Here is a 6,181-nt window from a genome sequence, read left to right on the forward strand (position 1 = left end):
CTAACCTGACATCGCAAATTTATTGTCATTGCTTTTCCTCCAATTGTGATCTCTACCAAAGTACATGCTTAACCTAACTAAGCCCTATCATTTTCTCTTTAACATTTCTTCCATGTGGATTCCCCTGTCTTTACTTGGCCTCTTGGAAAATTCCTACTCATGTTAAAACACAAGATTTATGAAATGCTCCTAATTTCCTAACATTCTATTAAGCCCTTTATATAAAATTTCTTATTTAATCTTCAAAACTACTTTATGGCAAAAACACTTTTGCATTTCCATTATACAGAGGAGGGAACTACAGACTAATGTGGATAAAAACCTTGCTCATGGGCATACCATTATCATGTAGTAAAGTTTGTATTTGAACTCATACTTTTCACTGTAAGCTATATTAGTCACTTCCAGTGCCAACTCATACAGTTTTTCCTCTGTAAATTCATTTGTATTTGCCCTCTTCTCTTGCAATAATAATTATTATATCCCCTTGACCACAGAACATACTTCTAAGCTTCTACTGTAGAATTTGTATATTTACATGTAATTGCTGTGTCTAGTAATTAAAATTGAGTATCTTGATAGCAGCCATTGTATCTTATTTGTATTTAAATCCAACAATAGTGCATGGTAGATAGTAAGTTTTGTTGAATGAAAACTAAATAAAGAGATGACCCAAAATAAAAGAAAGTATAATATTTTGGTGACTAACATAAGACAGTTATCATGTGTTTATTTTCTAGTTTGAAAACAATGGTAAAATACAAAAGAAAAATATTATTTATTTTCATTTAAAAGATTTTATGTGAACTGTATGAATCCTCTTATCCCTTTTCTCCAACATTCTAAACCCCATCTCTGAAACCTACCTAAAAATAAAATTCATGTAAAATGAAGAATAGGAAATACTGCCTTAAAAATTTCTAGCATTGATTTATATTACTCTTTTGAATTACTTTCAAAGTGTTCAGTTAAACCACTGTTTTGGAATTTTTTTAGCATATGAATTTTCTTGACAAACCATGTTGTGACATGTATAAAAAATATTATACCAGAAATTCAGAGTTGCAGTGTCAAAAGTTGTTTTAAAACGTCCATGAGTAGATAGACAACCAATTACATTCTTGTAGTTTTCGTCTACTGACCATTGTACATTATTATTTGGGGAAAGGATTTTCCATGACATAGAAATATCACTCTTTTCAGTAACTTTCTCAAAGCCTGAGACATTTTCACACTCTAATCACCTGGAAAGTGAAACACCAATTTTTCTCTAAGTTGACAGGAAAATAACTTCTGTAACAGGTGCAAGGATCAATATAGAAGTTATATAGTACACAAAGTTTACCTCTTTTTACCTCAAAAACTTCACTGTGGCCTCTGTGCTACTGGATAGTAAAAACTAAACTAAATAAACTAAAAAGCAAAGAAACCAGTGTTGTAGGTGGGCCGGTTCAGATTCTTGACTTTGCCACTCAACGTTGTGCACATGTACCCTAGAACTTAAAGTATAATTATAATAATAAAAAAAGAATTTGTGAGTCTAAAGTAAAAGTAAGCAAAGAAGTTTATTGCAAAGTAAAAGTAACACTCTGAGAGGCAGAGCATCTTATATGTCTGTAAAGATTCTAAAACACAACTTCTAATATCTGGCTTCCATCAAATTATCGAAAAATACATATTCTGTGTCTTCTTCCTGAACCTAATGGTTCAGAATTATTAAAAAAGGTACCCAGATATTGTATGTAGTTTTATTCCAACTCAGTATTTCAAACACTTATGCATGAATGCTCTTATGCTTTACTGTAACCCATTTAGGATGGAAAACAAATGAGAAATCAAAAGAACTGTTACACTACCAGCCAAGTACATTGTACTTCCTACTATGAAGATTACCTTGATATACTGAGAGAAATAAGAATTAAGCCTACTTAATGATTTTAAATTATCAGTCACAAAAATGACGTTTATCCTATTCTCCATCTATGACTGGGACTGTCACTATTTGTGCTAAACCTGTTTCATCAACTCCTATCTGAACTAATTAAAGGAACGGGCTAAGTGGACATTTGTCTGGAGTAGTCAAACATCACTCAATTGTAAAGAAATGGAGAAAATTGATGAGACCTCCACTCAGAATAGTTCTGGGTATGTTTGGTAGTAATCATTTGATAAACTGCTTGCTGGTTATATGGGGCGGCAGTGAAGAGAAGTGGACTGATGACACAGAACACCTAAGGGTAAAGGACAGATTTCTGTATGCTTACTTGATAACCATCCCTCTGACACATCTCAAACAGGCATAGTCTATTATTGACCTGGAATAATAATTTGATATGCAATGTTTAATTAATCATAGCTCTTCCTATATTGGAATTTAGAATAATTACGAAAAAGTCTATGGAATACTACTTTATACTATTCAGAGGGTAAATATTTCAAATAGCTAAAGTTTTTTTAAATGGTAATCATTCATGAGTCGTGTGTGCTTATTTTCTTTAACCAAATTTATATTGTATATATAAAATAATTTGTGTCATTTTGTTGGGGGTATTAAAATTGTTCGAGAAGACAACTTTTCCAAAAATCTGTAAGCATAATGAACCCTTAAAATTAATAGTACAAGCTACTTACAAATAATTTCTATCCATTCATTAGGGTAAGCTATTTCAAACTTATGTTGGGAAGCATTTCTACAGCCCATATTTGAGCTAATCTTCATATCTGAAGGTTAAAAAGCTTAAGATGTAAAGAATCTTGCAGATATGTACTGAATAGCTTGCTATTTTTAATGTCCAAATATCAACTTTTTATCTTCATATTTCCCAATATAAAATGCTTATTTTTAATTTTTAATGTAAGTACTAATTTGATATGTTTAGGTTATATTTTGTGATTTATTTTACATACGTATATTTTTAATTTCACTATTTTGCTGAAGTTAAGAAAACTCATGGTACCAAGATGAATAATACACCCAGCCTCATCCTGGTATTGTTTCAGAAAGAAATCAGATGGTTTGTGATTGTTTCTTGCTATGACGTTTGCTTGCAATATTTCATTACTCACTACTGTGATATTGGAGGACACCATCTTGATGTCAATAAACTTGTCTATGTTTCTGCAAATCAGACTAGCTCTCTCTTACCCTAGGACCCCAAGGATCCTACAACTAGTAAGCAGATATTTTTAAATATATATTAATGTTGAATTGTTCAAAATGTTATTGATTATTCTACTTCTTTGTGGCTGCTGCTTGGGTAAAATTATAGCCAAATAAACTGAAATAAATATTGAACATTCTTCCCAAATATTTTTTAAACATTGTTTTATTAATATCCAAATTTATTAGATCGGTAAAAAGATAGTTACTACTCTTTGTCCTTAAATATCCCTTTTTTTATATAATATGTGAATTACTGCCTCAGGAATATAATATTCTAGCCTGCACTATTCTGTACCTTTCAGGATATTGAACACAATGACACTTTGACTTTTATGCTCATTTAAAGTATTGACTATTTTATTACAGAAAATGCATTTCTTTACAGACACTTAGTTTTTGTTTGCTGATTTCACTCTTATCTTATTTGATCAGAGAATCATGATCTTTCCTGACATCACATTTTGTATTCATAGAGAATTATTTTTTACAGTGTCATCATTGAAATTTTTAAAATGGACTTTACAGTTAGGTGTAAACACAATCTAGTTCCCCATAGTCACTGTGAAGGTTTTATTTAACTATTTAACTGAATACACTTTTTGTAAAATTTTATTCACCTTCTCTTGAATTTGGATTGTGTAAGTTTTACGTTTCAGATATCTTCTATGAAAATAAAAGTAATTTTACATAATATGGCAACAAATGACTTCAACAAAGGGCTGTGATTCATAATATATTTTTACTAAAGGTTAGAAAAAAGCAGAGGGTAGTTGGGAAAATGAAAAAGGAGCAGCTTTCTACTGAATACCAGATAACTTTCAAAAAATTTATTGGTCTTTATTCTTTATAGAGAAACTTGTACAAACTATGAAGCCCCAAGTTCCATAACTGTGATTATCTTCCTTACCCTTGCTTTGTCCTTCAAGGCCTTTCTTTTATATTTCCCCTTATTTACGTTCTTCTCGTGGCTCTACAGTTAATAGGATAAAAATGGAAACCTCTTTCCTCTTATTATCGATCCCAATACAAACCTCCTTCTTCTACACTATGTAAATGGGACCATTTGTTTCATCACCCCAAATACATGTTTTTATGACTTGCAAACTAAGAAGACATCTACCATGAATAGCAATACATTTACAACTACAAAGACTTGATAATTGATTGGATATAGAATTAGAGAGAGGAAGCATTAAGAATAATTTTTAGATTTCTGGAACTGAGCACCTTGGAGTTCTTTATTGAAATAGGCAGTATAACCAAAAGCAATTTTGGGGAGAAGATGATGAAATCGGTTTGAATGCATCAATTTTTGAAGTATTGAATGGATTACTGTAGGGCTGGGATTTTACCTGGCTGGGGCTGCAGATGATAATGGGGCAAATAATTTGAGAGTATTGGCAAAAGAATAGTTGGCTGGAACAAAGAATTTGAGAGTATTGGCAAAAGAATAGTTGATTGAAGCAATGTGACACAAGGTCTGAGCTATTTAGGGAAGCAGGTGAAAACTAAATGGAATTAATAGGAAAATGTAAATAGGTAAAGGAACTAAAGATTTCAGTATGCTTAAAGAACAAATAGATAATGTAAGAGTTGGAAGAATGAATGCTAGTTTCAGGATTTCATAAATACTTCTGGGAGATGACTAAATACTTTCAGTCATGGAGATGACTGAAAATATAACCGACGTTGTTAGTGTTACAAAAGTAAGCAGAGTAAATAGCTGAAAATCTGGAAATGTTATTTTGCATTATCAAAGGATACCAGAATGATGACAAGATTTAAGTTAGAAAAGAAGTATTTGAATAATGAGAAGCCATGCAATTGACAGATGAAAATGATATTAAGAGAAATATCTCATTTATTAGATTGAGCTTAATTTCAAAGTAGGTTTTATCTAGTGTTGTTGGAGCATCAGTGATCTGGAAGTTGCACTGAGTATTCAGGGGCATGCTAAGACCACTTCAAGCCCCAAATTAATGGAGTATAGAAGAATGAGTGGAGTCCAATTTAGAGGGTGGATAGGAAAGCAATCCCTCAGGAAAAAAGCTAGAATTCTTTTTTGAGAAGAAGAAACAGTATATGCATAAACTAGTGGTCTACACAATGTATTTTTGAAGATAGTAGTGTCAGAGGACAAAGAAGAAAAGTGGGGAAGGAGGCAGACAGTGGAAATCTGGTTTAGATACAAGAAATCACAGGCCATATATAGATGAATGCATGGGGAGATGGACATATCAGCGGGCGGGGAAATTACTTTAGGAAAATGGCCAAGGATGGTGTTGACATGTTGTTTGCTGTAGTGATCTGGCTTTACAAGTAAGTACTTCATCATTCTCTAAAGAGATGGGATAAATTTTACCTTTGTTGAGAAAATGTTCCTCACCCTGGTAGCAGCAATAATGGGGCTAATTATTTTACAGGACCCTCACCATAATTAGCATATAGCACGTACCTAGGAAATTTTGATTATATTCATTAAATCATTATGAATATTTTTTAAATACTTCTATTACAGACACCATTGTAGAGATTACAGTTACAACAATTAGCAAGGCAAACAAGGTCCTGGCTCCCAAGGAGCTAAGCCTATGGAGGACATACTGATGTGAAAGTGCCCCTCTCTCTGGCAGGAAGTTGGAAATGAAAAACTCCCTAGGCCCACTGAGGAGGAAGGATTAGCTAAACATTTTCTCATATGTTAAAAAGAAACTGGGCCAGGCGCGGTGGCCCACACCTGTAATCCCAGCACTTTGGGAGGCCAAGATGGGCAGATCACGAGGTCAAGGGATCGAGACCATCCTGGCCAATGTGGTGAAACCCCGTCTCTACTAAAAACACAAAAATTAGCGTGGTGTGGTGGCACACGCCTATAGTCCCAGCTACGTGGGAGGCTGAGGCAGGAGAATCGCTTGAGCCGGGAAGACGGAGGTTGCAATGACCTGAGATCACGCCATTGCACTCCAGCCTAGGTGACAGGGTGAAACTCCATCTCAAAAAGAGAAAGAAAGAAAGAAA

Source organism: Mandrillus leucophaeus, unplaced genomic scaffold, assembly GCF_000951045.1.
Source record: "Mandrillus leucophaeus isolate KB7577 unplaced genomic scaffold, Mleu.le_1.0 Scaffold877, whole genome shotgun sequence".
In the NCBI taxonomy this organism is placed as follows: Eukaryota; Metazoa; Chordata; class Mammalia; order Primates; family Cercopithecidae; genus Mandrillus; species Mandrillus leucophaeus.